The sequence below is a fragment of the Vulpes vulpes genome, chromosome 14, assembly GCF_048418805.1.
Source record: "Vulpes vulpes isolate BD-2025 chromosome 14, VulVul3, whole genome shotgun sequence".
NCBI classification, from domain to species: Eukaryota; Metazoa; Chordata; class Mammalia; order Carnivora; family Canidae; genus Vulpes; species Vulpes vulpes.
Genome location: NC_132793.1, coordinates 80,793,696 through 80,816,418, shown reverse-complemented (window position 1 = coordinate 80,816,418; position 22,723 = coordinate 80,793,696). Strand labels below are relative to the sequence as shown.

The 22,723-nt window shown below is 38.4% G+C and overlaps 1 protein-coding gene and 1 pseudogene across 3 annotated transcripts in view; one reads left to right on the top strand and one right to left on the bottom strand.

Annotated features, from left to right (window-relative positions):
• Positions 1-22,723, bottom strand: part of OCA2 (OCA2 melanosomal transmembrane protein) — a 391,444-nt gene that overhangs the window by 39,518 nt on the left and 329,203 nt on the right. The window lies entirely within an intron of this gene.
• Positions 5,931-7,782, top strand: LOC112907090 (X-ray repair cross-complementing protein 6 pseudogene; annotated as a pseudogene).

The following is a 22,723-nucleotide window of genomic DNA, read 5'->3' as shown; positions in this document are numbered from 1 at the left end:
AAGAAGTCAGACATAAGAGGTCACATGTTGTATGATTCTGTTCATAGGAAATGTCTAGAATCCTAAATCCTAAATCTATAGAGACAATGTAAATTAGTGATTGCCAGAGGCTTGGAGAATAGGGAAATGGGGGAACAGATGCTTGAAGAGAATGAAGTTTTATTTTGGGATGATGAAAATATTTTGGAATTAGAGTTAATGCTTGTACAATATCATGAATGTACTTAAAGCTGCTCAATTGTATACTTTAAAATGGTTAACTTTTATTTCACTTCAATTTTAAAAATATTTTAGGCTGAAAAACTGTCAAAACAAATAAGAACACTGTAAAATGCTATAAGATCAATTAGCCAAGAAAATGTAACAATTATATATGCACTTAACAGCAGAGCACTCTAATATATGAAGTAAACATTGACAAAATTAAAGGGAGAAATAAAAGTAACAACATAATGATAGGATATTTCAATATCTCATTTTTAGTAATAGATCAACCACACAGAAGAGCAATAAGGAAAGAGAGGACTTAACACTACTGACCAATTGTACCTAATAGATATATGCAGAACACTTTGCCCAATAAAAGGAGAATAGACATCATTCTCAAGTGACATGGAACATTCTCCAGGAGAGATCACATGTTAGGTCACAAGTCTTAAAAATTTAAGAAGACATTGGATAATATCAAAGATTTTTTCTGACTACAATAGAATGAAATGAAATATCAATAGCATAGAAATACATAAGCATATGAAAATTAACAACATATTCTTGAACAACCAACAGGTCAAAAAAGAAATAACAGGGAAAATTAGAAAATGCACTGATACTTTTAAATCAAATTATTTATTTTTTGGTGTTGAATTATGTAAGTTCTTTATATATTCTCTATATTCACCCCTCGGCAAATATATTTGCAAGTATCTTCTCCCACTCAGCTTGATTTTGATGTAGTTAAAATAGAGTAATTTTTTAAAAAAGATTTTATTCATTCATTCATTCATTCATTCATTCATTCATTCATTCATTTGAGACACACAAGGAGAGGCAGAAACAGGCAGAGTGAGAAGCAGGTTCCCTGAAGGGAGCATGATGCGGGACTCTATCCCACGACTCCGAGATCAGGACCTGAGCCAAAGGCAGACGCTTAATCACTGAGTCATCCAGGTGCCCCCAATAGAGTAATTTTGCATTTGTTTCGCTTGCCTGAGGAGACATATCTAGAAAAATATTTCTATACTTAATGTCAAAGAAATTACTGCCTATGTTTTCTTCTAGAAGTTTTATAATTTCAGATCTCATATTACATCTTTAATTCACTTAGGGTTTATTTTTGTGTGTGGCATAAGAAAGTGGCCCAGTGTTGCATGTTACTATCCAGTTTTCCCAGCATCATTTGTTAAAAAATGGGCAGAGGACCTGAATAGACATTATTCCAAAGAAAACATTCAGATGGCCAACAGACATAAGAAAAGATGCTCAACATCACAAATGATTAGAGAAATGCAAATTAAAACTACAATGATATATACCTTACACTTGTCAGAATGGCTAAAATAAAAAACAGAAGAAATAAGTGTTTGCTAATATGTGGTGAAAAATTAACCCTTGTTCACTGTTGGTTGGAATGCAAATTGGTGTAGTCACTGTAGAAAATAGTATGGAGGCTCCTCAAATAATTAAAAATAGAAATACCATATGATCCAGTAATTCCACTACTGGGTGTTCACCCCCTAAAAATGAAAACACTAATTCAAAAAGACATATGCACATATGTCTTTATTTTTATGTTTATTGCTACATTATTTATAATAGCCAAGATATGGCTATCCATAGATAAATGGATAAAGAAGAGTTGGTACATATATACAATGGAGTATTATTCAGCGGTAATAAAGAATGAAATCTTGCCATTTGCAACAACATGGATGGAACTGGAATGTATATAACATTAAGTGAAGTAAGTCAGTCAGAGAAAGTCAGACAAATATATGATTTCACTCATGTGGAATTTAAGAAACAAAACATACAAAGAAAAAAGAGATAAAAGAATAAACAGACTCTTAAATAGAGAGAACAGATAGTTGCCAGAGGGAATATGGGTGGGAGGAAGGGTAAAATAGATAAAAGGATCAAGAGTATACTTATCTTGATGAGCAGAGAAATGTAAAGAATTGCTGAATCAGTATGTTGTACATCTGAAGCTAACATAACATTGTATATTACTTAGACTACAATTTTTAAAAATGTGGCTGGCTACACACACAAAAAAAGAAAATGTGTTAAAACAATGAATATGAAAATGCAATACACCAAAACTTATGGGATGTAATAAAAGCACTAAGAAGGCAGTTTAAAGTACATTAAAATAGAACAAAGATCTTAAATTAACAAATAGATTTTACACCTCATGGAACTAGAAAAAAGAAGAACAAACATAAATAGCAGAAAGAAGAAAATAATAAAATTAAATCACAAACAAATGAAATAAAGAGAAAAACAACAGAAAAAAATCAATAAAACTAAGAGCAAACTTTTTACAAGATCAACAGAACTGACAACCCTTAGCTCAACTAAGATTAAAAATAGATCAGTCCACAGTTCCATTTTCAATGGGGAAAAACTGAGAGCCTTTCCCCTAAGATCAGAAACACGACAGGGATGTCCACTCTTACCACTGCTATTCAACATAGTACTGGAAGTCCTAGCCTCAGCAATCAGACAACAAAAAGAAATAAAAGGCATTCAAATTAGCAAACATGAAGTCAAATTCTCCCTCTTCACAGATGACATGATACATAGAAAACCCAAAAGACTCCACACCAAGATTGCTAGAACTCATACAGCAATTTGGCAATGTGACAGGACACAAAATCAATGCCCAGAAATCAGTGGCATTTCTAAACACTTAACAATGAAACTGAAGAAAGAGAAATTAAGGAGTCAATCCCATTTACAATTGCACCCAAAAGCATAAGATACTTAGGAATAAAGCTAACCAAAGAGGTAAAGGATCTGTACCCTAAAAACTACAGAACACTTCTGAAAGAAATGGAGGAAGACACAAAGAGATGGAAAAATATTCCATGCTCATGGATTGGAAGAGTTAATACTGTGAAAATGTCAATGTTACCCAGGGCAATTTACATGTTCAATGCAATCCCTATCAAAATACCATGGACTTTCTTCAGAGAGTTGGAACAAATCATCTTAAGATTTGTGTGGAATCAGAAAAGACCCCGAATAGCCAGGGGAATATTGAAAAAGAAAACCAGAGCCAGGGGCATCACAAATCCAGACTTCAAGTTGTATTACAGAGCTGTGATCATCAAGACAGTATGGTACTGGCACAAAAAATGAATCCATAGATCAGTGGAACAGCATAGAGAACCCAGAAATGGCCCCTCAACTCTATGGTCAACTAATATTTGACAAAGCAAGAAAGATTATCCACTGGAGAAAGGACAGTCTCTTCAAAAAATGGTGCTGGGAAAATTGGACATCCACATGCATAAGAATGAAACTGGACCATTCTCTTACACCAGACACAAAGATAAACTCATAATGGGTGAAAGATCTAAATGTGAGACAACAATCCATCAAAATCCTAGAGGAGAACACAGGCAACACCCTTTTTGAACTTGGCCACAGCAACTTCTTGCAAGATACATCTATGAAGGCAAGGGAAACAAAAGCAAAAATGAACTATTGGGACTTCATCAAGGTAAAAAGTTTCTGCACAGCAAAAGAAACAGTCAACCAAACTAAAAGGCAACCTACAGAATGGGAGAAGATATTTGCAAATGACCTATAAGATAAATGGCTAGTATCCAAGATCTATAAAGAACTTATTAAACTCAACAGCAAAGAACCAAACAATCCAATCATGAAATGGGCAAAAGACATGAACAGAAATTTCACTGAGGAAGACATACACATGGTCAACAAGTACATGAGAAAATGCTCCGCATCCCTTGCCATCAGGGAAATACAAACCAAAACCATAATGAGATACCACCTCACACCAGTGAGAATGGGGAAAATTCACAAGACAGGAAATAACAAATGTTGGAGAGGATGTGGAGAAAGGGGAACCCTCTTGCACTGTTGGTGGGAATGTGAGCTGGTGCAGCCACTCTGGAAAACTGTGTGGAGGTTCCTCAGAGTTAAAAATACTGCCCTACAACCCAGAAATTGCACTACTGGGGATTTAGCCCAAAGATACAGATGCAGTGAAGAGCCGAGACACCTGCACCCCAATGTTTATAGCTGCAATGTCCACAATAGCCAAACTGTGGAAGGAGTCTCGGTGTCCATCAAAAGATAAATGAATATATATATATATATATATATATATATATATATATATATATACACACACACACACACACACACAATGGAATATTACTCAGCCATTAGAAATGATGAATACACATCATTTGCTTCAACGTGGATGGAACTGGAAGGTACTATGCTGAGTGAAGTAAGTCAATCAGAGAAGGACATACATTATATGGTTTCATTCATACGGGGAATATAAGAAATAGCTGAAGGGATTTTAAGGGAAAGGAGGGGAGCTGATTGGGAAAAATTAGAGCAAACCATGAGAGACTCCTAACTCTGGGAAATGAACAAAAGGTTGCAAAAGGGGATTTGGGTGGGGGTTGAAGTAACTGGGTGATGGGTAGTGAGGAGGGTACTTGATTGGATGAGCACTGGGTGTTATACTATATGTTGGCAAATTGGAGTCCAATAAAGGAATATATCAAAAAGTAAGATTAAAAAGAGAGAAGATTCAAATTTTAAAGATCAGAAATGAAAGATGACACATTAAAATCGATCCTACAATAATTAAAAGGATAAGAAACTACCAAAGATACTTATAAACCAACAAATTAGATAACCTAGAAAAACTGATTAAATTTATATAAACATACAATCTAAAGACTAAATAATGAAGACAAAAATTGAAGAGATCTATCAGTAGAAAGTAGATTGAATCATTAATCAAAAACCTCCCAACAAAGCCCTTGGCCTGATGGTTTTGCTGGAGAATTCTACTGAACATTTAAGGAAGAATTAACATCAATACTGGTCAACTCTTCCAAAAAAAAAAAATTGAAGAAGAGGGAACATTACCAAACCAACTTTGGGAGGCCCAGAATTAACCTGATACCAAAATCAAATGAAAATATTACAAGAAAAGAAAACAGGAGACCAATTAGCCCTGGTAAATATTGATACAAAAATTCTCCATAAAATGTTAGCAAACCAAATTCAGCAACACAGTAATAGCATTTTACACCATAACTAATGGGATTTATTCCTGGAATGTAAGGATTGTTTAGTATACAAAAATTACATTATAATCAATGTAATATACTACATTAATAGAATAGAGGGGAAAAAACACTATCATCTCAGCTGATGCAGAAAAAGCATTTGACAAAATTCAATACTCTTTCATGATAAAGATTTTCAACTGATTAAGAATAGAAGAAAATTACCTCAGCATAATAATGGCCATATATAAGAAGTCCACAGTTAACATCATAATCAATGCTGAAAAACTAAAGACTTTCCCTTTAAGATCAGGAATCAAACAAAGATCCTTTCTTTAGGCACTTATATTCAACATAGTACTAGAATTCCTCCTAGACAAAGTAATTATGCAAGAAAAGGAATAAAAGGCATCTAAGTTGGAAAGCAAGAAGTGAAATTATCTCTGTTCAGGATGATGTCATGATTATCATGATGACATAATCGTATACATAAAGAACTCTAAAGTCTACAAGTCTACACTCACACACACACACACACACACACACACACACACACACACACACACCTGTTAGAATTAATAAATGAATTCAGGAAAGTTGCAGGATAAAAAATCCACATGCGAAAGTCGCTTGCAGAAATTTATCTCTTCCTTGTGCCTCAGTGAGCAATAAACAATATGTCAGGCTGGGAGTCTTATTTAAAAAACGAGAGCAATGAAGAAGAAGAGCAAGAAGAGGGCCTTGAAGCCAGTGGAGAATATACATATTCAGGAAGAGATAGTTTGATTTTTTTTGGTTGATGGTTCTAGGGCCATGTTTGAATCTCAGGGTGAAGTTGAACTGACTCCTTTTGACATAAGCATCCAGTGTACCCAGAGTGTGTATACCAGTAAGATCATAAGCAGTAATCAAGATCTCTTGGCAGTGGTGTTCCATGGTACTGAGAAGGATAGAAATTCAGTGAATTTCAAAAATATTTACATCTTACAGGAGATGGATAATCCAGGTGCTAAACGAGTGCTTGAGCTTGACCAGTTTAAGGGGGAGGCGGGGAAACATTTCCAAGACCTAATTGGCTATGGATCTGACTACTCACTAAGTGAAGTGCTGTGTCTGTGCCAACCTCTTTAGCGATGTCCAGGTCAAGATAAGCCATAAGAGGATCATGATGTTCACCAATGAAGATGACCCCCATGGCAATGACAGTGCCAAAGCTAGCAGGGCGAGGATCAAAGCTGGGGATCTCCATGACACAGGTATCTTCTTGGATTTGATGCACTTGAAGAAATGTGGGGGCTTTGACATATCCTTATTCTACCGAGATATCATCATCATAGCAGAGGATGAGGACCTAGGGGTTCACTTTGACAAACTGAGCAAGCTAGAAGACCTGTTGAGGAAGGTTCATGCCAAGGAGACCCGGAAGCGTGTTCTCTGCAGGTTGAAGCTTAAGCTCAGCAAAGATACTGCACTCACTGTCGGCATTTATAATATGGTCCAGAAGGCTGTCAGACCTCCTCCAGTGAGGCTTTACCAGGAGACCAATGAACCAGTGAAATCCAAAACCCGGACATTTAATGTAAATTCGGGCAGTTTGCTTCTGCCTAGTGACACCAAGAGGTCTCAGAACTATGGGAATCGTCAGATTGTACTAGAGAAAGAGGAAACGGAAGGGCTGAAATGCTTTGATGAATCAGGTTTGATTCTCAACAGTTTCAAGCCCTTGATAATGCTGAAGAAGCACCATTACCTGAGGCCCTCCCTGTTCGTGTACCCTGAAGAGTACTTGGCGAATGGGAGCTCAACCCTGTTTATTGCTCTGCTCACCAAGTGTCTGGAGAAGGTCATGGCAGTGTGCAGATACATCCCCCCCACACCCCGTCGGAACATCCCTCCTTATTTTGTGGCCTTGTTGCCATAAGAAGAGGAGCTGGATGACCAGAAAATTCATGTGACACCCCCAGGCTTTCAGCTTGTCTTCTTACCCCATGCTGACAATAAACGCAAGGTGCCCATTACTGAAAAAGTCATGGTGAACCCAGAGCAGATAGACAAGATGAAGGCTATTGTTCAGAAGCTCTGATTCAATACAGAAGTGACAGCTTTGAGAACCCAGTGCTGCAGCAACACTTCAGGAACCTGGAGGTGTTGGCTTTGGATTTGACGGACCCCGAGCAGGTGGAGGATCTGACACTGCCTAAGATTGAAGCAATAGATAAAAGACGGCTCCTTGGTGAATGAGTTTAAGGAGCTTGTCTACCCACCAGATTACAGTCCTGAAGGAAAAGCTCCCAAGCAGAAACAAGATGATGAAGGTGGAAGCAAAAGGCCCAAGATGGAGTTATCTGAAGAGGAGCTAAGGGCCCATGTCAACAAGGGCACGCTGGGTAAGCTCACTGTGCCCATGCTGAAGGAAGCCTGCAGGGTGTATGGGCTGAAGGGCGGGTTGAAGAAGCAGGAGCTGCTGGACATACTCACTAAGCACTTCCAGAAGAACTGACCAAACAGCCAGCCACCCTTCTACACTATAGCCAGGCTGCCTAGTTTTGTTCTCATCAAGTTAAAATACGTTTCTCCTGAACCAGCAAGAGTCTGCCTGATAAAAGCCAAGGGCCTTATATTTATGGGCCTTACATTTAGTGGAGACTTTCTGTTGTCATGGAGACAGCATAGTCCTCCCACTTTGCTGTGCTTTACTGTCTGAATAAAGATCCCTAACTTTGTACTATATAAAAAAAAATCACTTGCATTTCTATACACTATTAATGAGCAATCAGGAAAGGAAATTATGAAATCAATTCCCCAATTTCACTTACAATAGCATCAGAAGATAATAAAATACTCAGAAATATACTTATCCAAGAAGGTGAAAGATTTGTACACAGAAAACTACAAAATAATGTGGAAATAAAGAAGATACAAATAAGTGGAAAGAAATCTGGTGTTCCTGGGCTACAATTAATGTTGTGAAAATGTCCAGACTACCAAAAGTGGTCTACAAATTCAATGCAATCTCTATCAAAAGCCTAATGGCATTTTTTTTAAAATAGGAAAAAATACCCTGAAATTCATATGGAATCTCAGAGCCAAAATAATTTTGAGAAAGAAAAGAAAAAAGACTAACACATCTTGATTTTAAGACATACTACAAAGCCACAGTAATTAATCAAAACAATGTTGGCATTGGCATAAAGACAGACATATAGACCAATGAACAGACTAAAGAATAAAGAGACCAAAAATAAGCCTCTGAGCAAATGATCTTTGGAAATAGTCCAAAGGCTACATAATGGGGAAAGGATAGTCTCTTCAACAAATGGTGCTTAGAAAACTAGACATCCAGTTGCAAAGGAACGAATTTGGACCCTTCACACCATATACAAAAGTTATATCAAATTAAAGACTTATATGTAAGACCTAAAACTATATAACTCCTAGAAAAAAAAAAGCAGGGGAAAAACTTTATGATGTTAGGTTTTGTAATCATTTATTGCAAATGACATCAAAAGCACAGGTAACAAAAGCAAAAATGGACAAACTACAGAACAGAAAATATCTTCTAACCATATATCTGATCAAGGATGAATATACAGAATATAAATAACTACTACAAACTAACAACAAAAAGACAAACACCCATATTTAAGAATACACTAAAAACTTAGACATTTTTCCAAAGAAAATATATGAATGGCCAACAAGCATATAAAATGATGCTCAACATCATCAATAATCATTGAAATGTAAATCAAAATCACAAGACAATCACCTCACATGTATAAAGATGATCACTATCAAAAATAAATAAATTATCAACAAGAAAATAGCAAGTGCTGGCAAGGATGTAAAGAAATTGAAACCTTTATGCCCTGTAGGTGGGAATGTAAAATGAACAGTGCAGTTGTTATGTAAAATAGTATGGTGGTTCCTTAAAATATACATAGAAGCTTATCAAAACCTACTCTGGCTGTCATATTTCTTGGATCACATATTAAATGTATGGATAGTCTTTTTTGTTTTATTTTTAGCAAAAGTGCCAAAGTGACTTAGTGTAAAAATTATTGTGTTTTCAATAAAATGATGCTGTATATGTCACAAAAATGAATATTTACTCATTCATCATACCATACACAAAAACAAACTCAAAATGGATCATAGGCCCAGAGATAAAATGTAAAACTCATTGAAGGACATCTAAGAGAAAAAAATCTGTGACCTTGTGCTAAGCAGAGATTTTTAAGATATAACACAAAAAGCATGACCCACAAAAAAAATTCATAAATTGGACTTTATCAGAATTTAAAACTTTTGTCTGGGAAAGATGCTACTATGAAAATGAAAAGATAAGAAAATTTAGCATGTCACATATGTGAAAAAGAACTTGCATCTTAAGAATATAAAAGCCTCTCAAAACTTAACAATAGGAAAATAATCCAATTTTTAAAAGTATCTTAATAGATACTTCACCAAAGGACATAAACAGATAAAAAACATGTTCAACATCATTAATCATTAGTGAAATGTAAATTCAAATCACCTACCACTACACATATGTCAGAATGGCTAAAAATCAAATCTATTTAGGACTCTCATATATTAATGGCAGAATTCAAAATTATATAGCAATTCCAAAAAGTTAAATGTATGCAAACCACATGGCCATGCAATTCTATTGCTAAGTATTTTTCCAAGAGAAATGAAAACATACATGCACAGAAACACCTCTGAGCTAACTGTACATCTATGTAATGGACTACTACTCAGTAGTTAAAAGACACTTAACTACTGATAAGTGCAAGAACATGGTTGAATCTCAAAAGCATTATGTGAAGTGAAGGATCTAGATTCCATTTCTTTAAGATTCTGAAAAAAGTAAAATTTTGAGGCGCAACACCTCACCAAAGAAGATATGCAGATGGCAAATAAGCATATAAAACTATGCTCCACATCAGATGTCATTAGGGAAATGCAAATTAAAGCAAATATGACATACCACTACACACCTGTTCGACTAAAATCCAACACATGACAACACCAAATGCTGGTGAGGGTGTGGAACAACAGAAACTCTCATTCACTGTTGGTGGAAATGCAAAACAGTGCAGCCACTTTGAAAGATAGTTTAGCAACTTCTTACAAAGCCAGACATACTGTTACCATAAAATCTAGCCATTGCCCTCCTTGGTTATTTACCCAAAGGAACTGAAAACTTACATCCACACAAAAATGTGCACATGGATGTTTACAGCAGCTTTATTCATACTTGTCAAAACCTGGAAGATGTCTCTCAGTAGGTGAATGGCTAAACAAGCTGTGGTACATCCAGACAATGTAATATTATTCAGTGTTAAAAAGAAATGAGCTATCAAGCCATGAAAAGACATGGAAGAAACTTAAATGCTTATTACAAATGAAAGAAGCCAAACTGAAAAAGCTACATGCTGTGTGATTCCTACTATAGTACATTCTGGGAAAAGGAACACCATGCACAGTAAAAAGATCGGTGGTTGCCAGGGATTGGGGTGAGGCAATGATAGAGATTTTTTAGGGCAGTGAAAAATACTCTGTCTAATACTATAATATAATGATGGACATATGACACATAAATTTGTCTAAACTCATACAATGTACAATAACAAGAGTAGCCCTTAAGGTAGACTATGAACTTTGGGTGATAATGATGTATCAATGCAGGTTCATCAATATAACAAATGCACTGCTCTGGTGAGGGGTTTTAATAATGGGGGAAGTTGTGCTTGAGTGAACACATTCCTCTCAATTTTGCTGTGAACCTAAAACAACTCTAAAATAAATATTTAAAAAATGTTTATACTTCTAAGCTGAAACAAACAAAAACAAAAACTCAAAACAATGAAACACTATGGGGACAGAAATCAGATGAGTTCTTACCAGTAGAGGGGAGAAGGAATTGAAAATAAAGGGGTAATATTCCATTGTCCCCCATTAGAAATGACAAATACCCACCATTTGCCTTGACGTGGATGGAACTGGAGGGTATTATGCTGAGTGAAATAAGTCAATCGGAGGAGGACAAACATTATATGGTCTCATTCATTTGGGGAATATAAAAAATAGGAAAGGGAATAAAGGGGAAAGGAGAAAAAATGAGTGGAAAATATCACAAAGGGAGACAGAACATGAAAGACTCCTAAATCTGGGAAACGAACTAGGGGTGGTGGAAGGGGAGGTGGGCGGGGGTGGGGGTGAGTGGGTGATGGGTACTGAGGTGGGCACTTGACGGGATGAGCACTGGGTGTTATTCTATATGTTGGCAAATTGAACACCAATAACAAATAAATTTATTTAAAAAAAGAAAGAAAATAAAGGGGTGCCAGGAAACCTTGGGGAGAAATATTGTCTCAACTAAGATGGTAGTTACATGACTATATATATTTGTCCAAACTCATTGAACTCTGCAGATCTCTATTGTACGCTGGTATGTAATCACACTGGAGTCTACCTGTCTTTCTTTATTATAGTGCAAGTCCCTGTACACCAAGGAAAGAAACTAATTTATTTCTGAATCTCCAGTGGCCCAATAAAACTTGGCTGGGTTCCTCTAAATTCAGAAGAGGAGTAGAGTCTGCTCTGTGGACTAAAGGCTGGAGAGGATGGCAGAGCAGAAGAGAGGTGCCCTGTTCTGGCTTATGTTCACACTGAAGTCCCAGGTGGCTCTTTGGCTGAGTGCACTGGTGTCAGGAGGAGCTTCCAGGGCATTTGGCAGTCCTGGTATCTGCAGGTCTGACAGCTCCCCAGGACTATTTACAAAACTGTAAATCTCATTCTTATAATCACTGACAATGCTGCTTTATCTCTTATCTAACCAGCTTTGAGTGAAGCAGAACCATGATAGAACTAATGGACTGACTAATATAGCACAGATCAGTGGGCTCTGAACCATGATAGAACTAATGGACTGACTAATATAGCACAGATCAGTGGGCTCTGATACTCAAAGCTGGCATCCTGTAATGTGGAACCATTCTTCCAATGGGACCAAAAATTTAAGACTGTGTGTAACTCAGCCAGGTTTTGAAAGTATAAAGCTAATAGCAAATTATCTATGTGATATCTTATGAGTGTTCAGTAAACTACTGCTAAAATCTGACAACGACAATGTTATCTATACCAGGGATGTTTACAATGCCCAACTAGTAAGAACGATGAGCTGACCTAGCAAAAAAAAAAAAATAATGTGAAAACAGTTTTCCATCATTTAAAAAAAAATAATTGCAGATGAATCTTAGCTGGAGATTTTCTCCTGTCAAGATGGTCAAGATTTGGTTTTAAAAATAAAATCCCAATTCAATTGCTGCTTTTTTACTGAAATAACTTTTATGAGATTTTTATTTAGCTATGAAGATTTGTTATGAGTCCTTGCTTTAATTCTTCCATGCATAGAATCATAGAATTTGAGAGCAGGAAATCACCTCAGATACTGTATCATTCAGTCCTTCATGCTCATGTGCTCATTAACTCATTTGTTCATTCACTCAAAGAGCTTTCATGGTTTACTGTAACCTGTCAGTCCTCTGTGTCCTGGGAAAGAAGAACTACATAAAAAGATGGAAAGCCAGGAACACAGTCAAGTTAGCAGATTTGGTGTGGAGGCAGAACTCTGTGCCTACACTGTGAAAAAGTCCTCCCCATGTTCCCATCTCACTTTTCAGCAAAACATTCCCTCAGATCTTCCTGTTCCTGTGATTCTGACACCAGTAGAGTTCCTCCATAGTGGACAAGATGGTTTCACTACACAGATACACCTTCAACTCAGCAGTGACTGTTCCACCTCCAGGAAAGGAAGACCCTGAAATGCTCCAGAACAGACAAGTTTCACTGAAGCACAGCATCCTGAAATCAAAGGTGGTAAGAACAGGAATAGCTGAATCTGTACATTTCTACATCATTTTACAGGATGGACGGGTCTGCCTGAGAGGCAACCCTACATAGCAGAAGTTCTGGCTCATTCTAAGAGAGCCTCATCCTTTGTGTATCCTTTCTTATAGACTGTGGCATTATTGCTGAAAGGGCTCTCGTGGGCTGCATGAGTGGATGTACTCACCCATAGGCTCTGATACCCTCTGCAGCACTCAAGAAAGAAGAAACACTGCCACATTTCATCACTGCCACACACTTGGTGAGTAAGCCCTTCTGGCACCCCACACCATACATGGTGGGTCTGTGGAATACACTGAATGTAGAGAGAGAGGGACCTGGCAAGGATGAGGCTCCATCATTGAGGTGTGATTATACCCCCTTTCCATGCACTTTTCTCTTAGGGCTGTCTATGAGTGCCTTGAGGAGGGTAGCAGGAAGCAAAACAAGCATGAGATAAGCCTCTTGTTTGTGCGGATTATCTGACCTTTGATTCTCAGTGTTCCAGCTCTAAGAATTACACATTTCTCGCATAATGCCTACTATGTGCCAGATGTGTTTTTTTGAGTTCATATCATTATCTAATGATTCAATCAATGTCATTATTGAAAACAATGTCAAGGAAAAGCCTAGTCAGGGCCACAGCTCCCAGCAGGGCTGTGCCTCTGAGCTCAATGGATTATATGATTACACTATATGCATCCAGAAAAAGCAACAGAAAGCCTTGGCTTAAACTCCCAGAAATATATACAACATTGAATAATATACATCTGTTGTCCTTCTAAATACTAAAGGGGCAGGTGAAAGGGGCAGTGTGTGCTTACTACTTATCATGGAACCGGGCTTTCTAGTAGAGCTGAAAAGGCCATGGGTGAGTGAGCTGGGGAAGTACCCTCAGTCTGGGCCTCCCACATGCCTTCCATGCCTATTTTCTTTCATTGGTTTTGTGGGGCTGGAGAGTTCCTGGAAAAAGAACTCAGAAGTGGCCATGAAAGCTGAAGGTTAGTCACATACAAGTATATCAGGTGGATCTTGGGGATTCATCAATAAAATAAGGGGGTTCTGGGGGCCAGGACTCTGCTAGTTTTCTAGAGAAATTCCTCCCCAAGGAAGGAAGATCTTTGCTTAGTAGGTCAGACCTTCAAAAAGCCTGCTTGCAGGAGGAGGAACAAAAGCCACGTGTGCGGAAAGCTCAGAGAACTCATGCCCCCCTGGACACAGAAGCTCTGCACTGGGAACCCTCTGAAAACCAGAAAGACACCAGGTGGCTGGTGACCTTTTAGAGGCATGGCCAGCCGCCATCCTGAGTCGCAGTGTGGACCACGAGCATTGTGTTTGAGCAGAGGCCACTGCTATGATGACAGCCTGCCTCAGGACAGGTCCTGGGCAATTACCAAACCAGAGGGTGCTGTGGGGAGGTCCACACCAGCTGCCTCTCTCTGGGGCACATGCATTCTGCCTTTTTTTCCCCTTTTACTACCTTAAATTCCTATAGAAGCTTACACTTTTGTTATCTTCAACCTATGACATATGAACTATGACTTGTTTTATATTGGATAACATGATCTCCAAACTATATTCTTCCTATGGGAAACCATCTGCTTTGGAGTGTAGCTGGTTAAGAGAGCAGATTTCCTCAGCATCCTGAAAACTAGATAGCTCTACCCAGAACACACGCTGGCACCTTAGACTTGATGCTTGTGTACACCAATATAACAGGAGAGCTCCCTTTTTCATTCAGTATTAATGAAAGTGGAGATAAAAGGACAACTTCCCATCCCTGTATGTGTCAGCAAGTACTGGTTAAACCTCCATCAGCTTCCAGGAAACCACCCTTGCTCACAAAGCAGTCTCTGCTGGCCAGGGTTGGCCCACCCTTGGGATGCCCTGGGCATGCTGTGCTGGGACATCTGAAACTCACACAGAACAGCCTAACAACCACTTATTTACACAGAATCCAAAGAAAGTACTATAGTTACACCCTGCCCAGCCTCAAGTACCCATTTGGTGTTGAGAGGGAATCACAAAACCAATCTCCTTTGCTGAGCAGACATACCTTTCTTCATGCTCTAGTTGCACTGACAGCACCTATCCTTTCGTAGGTTAAGAAAACAATTTAGAATTCCACACATTTTCCTCATCTCCATGCTGATTCAAGAATGGGGCTATTGCTGCCATGTTTAAATACCAGAAACATAAACAAAATATGGGCAATTGTTTGAAGTATTGACTTAGTAGCTTCATCTACCCTGTCTTGGAAATGGTGGGGTCCATGCCAACTTCAACAAATGTGAAAGTCTCTCAAGGTCAGATTTCCCTTGACCCTCGCTGCTTGAAGCTGCATCTCCTGCCTTGCCATTCATTTCTAAGCTGTTTTCCATAAGGTCTCCTCCACGGACAGTGGAGGAGCACAGCATGGTGTGACTGCAATATCAAAGGAGGTACAGCAAGAGTCACAAGGCCACCACCATTTCTGGACCTTTAGCTTTGTTGCATTTTAACATACAGACTGAGGGTTAAGTCTGAAAGAAATAGAGAACTAAAAGGAATTTTATAGCAAGCAAATGGATGGAAGGGACCTTTATTTTTTATATATATATAAATTTATTTTTTATTGGTGTTCAATTTGCCAACACATAGAATAGCATCCAGTGCTCATCCCATTAAGTACCCCCCTCAGTGCATGTCACCCAGTCACCCCCACCCCCCGCCCACTTCCCCTTCCAAGGGTCCCCCGGAAGGGACCTTTAATATCTAAATGAAGGGATCCAGGTTTCCATTGTAACAGGTAAAAAATGAGATAATGCAGGTCAGTGCCTGATACAGAGCCTGGAGCAAAGCAGCCACTCAGAAAATGGTAGATGTTTTTAATACTAGAAATTAGATTAGAAGTTAGTACTGCACTTTAAAATGACAAAGCATGATTTTTAGTGCATAAGGATTTATACACCAAGCTTTTCAAGAGAGAAAATATTCTCCTTATACACTAAGAGTACTGATAAAAATAAGTGGTGTTAATACTCCCACCATGAGTAATTTCAAGCACAAATGTGATGTCACTAAACATGGAGCTGGGAAGGGATCACTGCAGCACTGTTATATAATATTTCTACCATACAGATCAAACAATATAAATAACCTCAAGGACAAAGAAATAGCAAAATGTAGTAAACTAATTAGAAGATATGCTTTTTGAATATTTATTACTTTTGTTTTAGTATACTTAACCTAAGTTTACATAACTCAATTTTTAATAACAACTATGTTTAACAAGTGGGTGGCAAAAATCCTGAAAATTTAACAATCAGCTCTCACAAGCCAGTTCCTGCACATACTTTGTACCAGGTACCTAAGTTTCTGTGTTCCTCCAAGAAATTCCATGAATGTGAGTCCAGCAGCTTGGGGTAGTTCTGTCTCCTGGTGTTTGCACTTGTCAGACCTGTAAGTGTCTGGAGGAGAATCCACTGCTCCACCATGTGGAAGGCATGCAGCTCATTCACCCAAGAGGCATATGAGGAAACCATACTCAGATTGAGAAAGCTCTGGGGGACTAAATGTGAGGGTTCCAGAACAGTGAGTTCTGGAGCTGGAAATTTAGAGGTGAACTTTTACACATGGTTCTTCCTCATTCTGTTCAGGTTCAGTTTAGGAAAAGTGCGTCCATCACCATATCACCCTGAATGTTATGTAAAAGAAAGTGTGCTATAGAGCCAGGAACTTAAAAGGAAACTATACACAGGGACATGTTTAAATATATATTGTCACTTCCAAGTGATGATGTAGAAAATGCATTTATAAATAATATGGTCCTAAGACTCCATTCTTGTTGAAGTGCCTACATCCTTGAAGTGCCAATTTTACCTTGAGTTCCACACAGAAGGACATATTTCAGAAGATCAATGAAAACATAAATGTGTTCTTTGTTCTCAGCACAACTGCCTACTTTAGTAGTTTTGTCTCTTCAATTGCTAATTCTTTTCAGATTATATAGCTTGAAAACAACTTTTTCAGGCAGTTCATATACTGTTTTGAGAAAGAGAGCAGAGCAGACCATTTCTATGGCATTGGAAAACAGATGGAAATGTTGCACAGGGGAGTTAGTTTCTAGCTTGTTAACTATTGAGGTGCTTCCTTTCATTTTATTCAGGAGAGTGACTGAACTTTAACCTAATGCAAGATAAGGCCACCTCCCATTGGATTTACTGGTGCCTAGGAAAAACTTCACTCTGGGAAAAATGAGTTTAAATTAAGACATTTCCATTACCTCAGACTGTTGTGCTCCACATAGCACCGAGCCCTCATCTGATGTGGTATTTTACGTAATTTACAGAGACAACATTCTTCAGAGTGGACTAGCCTTTGACAATAACTGTTTTGGACAAATTCTTATGTGTTTATTTTTGGCTGAACTTTCAAGCCATTTAAAGTCATTTATCTACCATTAGAGCTCTCCTGTCTCAATAAATGACACTGCTATTGACCCAGTTTCTCAAGCTACAAACTCAGAAGCCTCTTTGAATGTTCTCTTCTTCCCCCTCCTTTGTCCACATCACTAATTAATCACAAGGTAGTTGGCTGCCTATCCCTCACCATTGCTGTCTTTCAGCTAATACTCCACCCTGGACCAGTCTCATCTCTTCAACAACTATCTCTCTGCTTTCCCATGGCCTTCAAGGAGATCTTTTAGAAATTTGAACCAGGTCTAGTTTCCCAGATCTGAGAGAAGAGTGGTTGCTGAAAGCAGACCTCTGCCTGGAAGCATTGCCTCTTTGTTAAACTGTCCACAGGGCTCCAACATTGCATGCTCTTGTTGCTACTCTTGGCAGCAACATCTCCATATACATCACTGCTTAAACTAGAAGAGGAACTTCAGAAATGACAGGGATATAGCCTTTAGGAGTGTTTCACTTATAAAATTTATAACACTGTAGAATGAACTTCAATCCACTTGCATTTTCCTATTTAAGAAAAAAAATCAGTACTTGCCCTAAAGATGCATTTTTTGTGCCTTCTCCAGTATTTTAATTGAGTTCTTTAATCTTTACTGCTTGTATACTATCCTTAACCTGATTATGTACTGGCAGAAAGGACAAAGATACTCCAAGCCATCAATGGTTCCACAGGACCATTGTGTGTGCTCTGCTGATGCACACATCTATCTGCATCCTGGGTTGAAGAATGGGCAACATTTGCTATCAAATTTATTGGAACATCACCAAGTCGTGAACATCCATACTAATTATTTTCCACTAATACATGTGTTTCCAAAGCATCTATGGGAAGATGCATCCTTCTTCCCAGTGTGGCAGAAAGAGTTTGGACTTGAGGCAGACAGAGCTATGAAGATCCCAGCCCTGCCATTTGCCACTGAAAGGCCATGAACAAGTTCTATCCACTGTGAGTATCGGCTTCCTCATCCGACAATGGGCCATTGTGATGTCTGGGGATTTTTGGAAGTAGCACATTCTGGGCACTTGCTATAGTGCCAGGTGGGGCAGGTCCTCCTGAGTATCAGTTTCCCCCAACATTTTTAATAGAGCTAAAAGAAGAGTCATGTGAAAAAGCATCATCTGTCAACATCATATCCCTTTCTCAACTATTGTAGACATTTTTTTTTCTATTGCAGACATTTCTTAACCTCACTTTGGAAGCAACAACTAGTAGTACCAAACTGTATAAAAAAATGCCTCAAAGAGCAAATGCCAGGCAAAGCAGTCCTGGATCCCCCATGCTTCCCCTACTCCTCATCAAAGTTTCCGATCTCCCCCTGCTTCTGCATGACCTAATTTCAAGTGTTAGGGCCAGAGTGCTGGGCCCAGTGACCCCACTGATCAGGGCCCAACACCCTTCTCTGGGTGTTTTCCTCAGGGAATGGGGAGGATTCTCCTACTTTCACAAGGAGGAACCAGGGGGAAAATCCACTTCACACTCAATAATTATTAGCTCTACTATTATTTCTCTTTAGTCATTCAGCAAATATTTGCTGAGTACCAGCTGTGTGTGAAACATTGTGTGCCTCTTCATTTTATCTATTCATATTACCCTAATGTAGAATAGCTTTGATCTAAGGGATAACTCTAACGATGGAATTTCAACCTTTAGTTCATGTGGATCAACAGCAATTCAGAGCTATGGTATTTGGACATCAGAACTCTCAGAGATCCCCTGAAATTGTCCTGTCTTCTAGCTGGGCATCTAGGTTCTCTTCTAGGACATGAGTGTTATGTACTTTCAGAAACTGAAACCAGACAGAGAAACCATTCATACTTATTGAGAATATTCTCACCCTTTGGAAGGAATCTAATATTCACCTTCATCACCTTGGATGATGAAGTTTTAGTTTAAGTTTCTGGGACAAAAATGAAATGGTTCAAGTTTCATTTGTTATGTTTGATTTGGGAGTGGGTAATAATATTCAAGATGAGATTAACCTTCAGTGAAAAAAAATATTTTTCAGAATAAGAGGGAATCAGCCTATGATAAACCTGATAAAAAAGCAGCTGAAAAGTAGAATGAAGAGACAAAAGTGATAGACTGAGGGGTGACCAGAACACAAGGGCTCTCCTAGGAGTGTCCCAGGTGTCCATCAGAAATACTCAGAGGCTAGATTAGTTCCTGACTCTCTTGCCCAGGCCTGACTGAAATGGCACCCTGTGGGGAGGCCAGCCAGAGTGAGTTCTCCGCCTGGAAGTTTCCTTGAGGATGGCAGCCTACTGAAGGACAGGGAGGGCATGCTAGCCCACAGGGGGTGTGCAGACCTGGGGGTGTGTAGTGGTGGAAGACAGGACTATAGACATCCCCCATTGCCAGAGCAAGCATTAAAAAGCAAAAATTTAAAAAAGTTTTGTTTAAATTAATGACTAACTGGGTAAGAAAAAAAGATGCAAAAGTCTTTTGAGATGGGAGCCTAGGCCAGAGAAGAGGACTTCGGAGAAGATGAAAGGCCAAGCTGTGGCCAGCAGTTCAGTTCACAACAGGCTGACAAGGGGCTTTGATGAGCTCCATCCTGATACCAAGACCCATGTGCAATAACAAATGCCCAATCTGGGGTGATATTTTCTCCTCCATGGTACAACAAAGTTTGACAGTAGGAGAGATGTTTTTGTTTTTTAATGTAATATGACCTTATCCTCAATTTGGCCTTCTATCTAAAATTTTCTGTGTGACCATGACTTAAAAGAACCTTTATGTTGCAGGAAGTTATGACAGAGAAATGAACACCGAAGACTGAGATGTCCTCAGTGAGGGAGGAAAGACTGTAAAGTAATCTCTCTACCCCTCTTCAAATTAGGGAAGTCTTTCTGATCCTGTCTTACTGATTCGAAGAAAAAAAATCTTTGGGCATCAAAATAAACATACAAAAAGCAGTAGGCCCATTCAAGATGATTCAAGATGTCCCTTCAGGAATCACTAAACAAACAATGCATCTGGATGCCAATGCCAACATTTTTTTAAAAAGATTTATTTATGGGATCCCTGGGTGGCACAGCAGTTTGGTGCCTGCCTTTGACCCAGGGCGCGATCCTGGAGACCCGGGATCGAATCCCATGTTGGGCTCCCGATGCATGGAGCCTGCTTCTCCTTCTGCCTGTGTCTCTGCCTCTCTCTCTCTCTCTCTGCGTGTGTGTGTGACTATAATAAATAAATAAATAAATAAATAAATAAATAAATAAATAAATAATAAAAGATTTACTTATGTGTGAGAGAGCACAATCTGGACTGGGGACAGAGGAAGAGGGAGAGAGAAGCTGAAGCAGACCTGAGCTGAGCACAGAGTCCAAGGTGGTGCTCCATCCCATGACCCTGAGATCTCTACCTGAGCTGAGATATTGACCTAAGCCAAAGCCAAGAGTCAGATGCTTAACCAACTGGACTACTCAGATACCCCAGATTCCAACATTTAAAATAACATTGATTGGTTAGAGGGTTTTGTGCTCTTCTTTAAAATTTGTAAGTCTTTGGATTTACAAAGCATTTAACAAAGACCAGTAAGTACTGAGTCACAATGTAGCTATGTAACCACCTGATTTAAAAAATAAATAAATAAAATTTTAAAGGAGTCTGCAGCTTTAAAGAATTCCATTTGGAATATAGTTTTCTTAAGAAGAACCCAGATGGGCTTTTAGATAAAGAGACAGACCAGCTGCATGTATGGTCAGATCTGTATTACAATTGGATATTAAGAAAACCAAACACTGTTTTTCATTAAACAAGACAGCTCTTTATAAGCAGCTTTAAAAACCATGACTATTTCTCATTATTGTACCAAATGGAAGCCATTCTCTTTGTAGTTGTCAGGGAAATTCTATGGGTGAGGTAGAGGGGTACATTTACAGAGAAGGACCAGGCTGAGCTAAATCTAGAGCAACCCCTGGAGCTCAGTGGACAACATTCATTCATTCACTCAATATGTATTAAAAACCTACTGTAAGCATTCCATTCTATTCCTACCCTTGGTGCCTAACAGCGAGCACTTGAGGATACCTGTTCTCAGTGCCCTTTTATTCCAGTTAGGGGAGAGAGACAACAAACAAATACATATGTACTGCACTTCAAAAAGTATAAATTGCTATGGATCAAAACAGGGCAGGGAAAGTGTAGGGGCTCCTATTGTAATTTGAGTGGTAAATGGCCTTTTTGCTAAGGTCACACTGAGCAGAACACTAAGAAAACTGAGGAGTCAGTTGTGTGACTGAATGGTAGACAAAAATCCCAGAGACAAAGACCTCCAGGAGCCATGGATTTAGGACGTCCAAAACACAGTTTAAAAAGACTAGAGTGAGGAGGGGAAAAATAGTAGAAGATATGGTTGTACAGCAGGGGCCAGACCCCATGAGACCTCACTGGTTTGTATAAGAGAATATAAAGTATATTATCTGACCACATGAAATTAAATTAGATATCAATGACAGGAAAATCCTTGGAAAATGCCCAAGTGTCTAATAACTAAATAGATCATTTCCAAATAACCTGTGTTAAAGAAGAAATAAAAAGAGAAATAGAAAGTACTGTACTTTGAAGTGAATGAAAATGAAAACACAATATATCAGAATTTATCAGACTATAAAGCAGTCCTAAGGAGGAAATTTATAACACTAAAACACTTAAATTAGGAAAGTCTCAAATCAATCACATCAGCTTCTGCATTAAGAAACCAGAAAAAGATGAAGGAAAAAAAAAATAAGACAAACTTGGCAGAAGAAAGAAGATAATAAAGATTAGGGCAGAAATTAGTGAACTAGAAAACAGAAAAACAATAAAGGAAATCAGGAAAAATTTCTTAACAAAATTTTTGCAAATCTAATAAAAAATATATTCAAAGGAAATATATCATGACCAAGTGGAATTTATCTAGGATGCAAGAATAGTTTAAAATTTTAAAATAAATCAATATATCATTGTGGTTTTGATTTGTATTTCCCTGATGGCAAGTGATGCAGAGCATTTTCTCATGTGCTTGTTGGCCATGTCTATGTCTTCCTCTGTGAAATTTCTGTTCATGTCTTTTGCCCATTTCATAATTGGATTGCTTGTTTCTTTGGTGT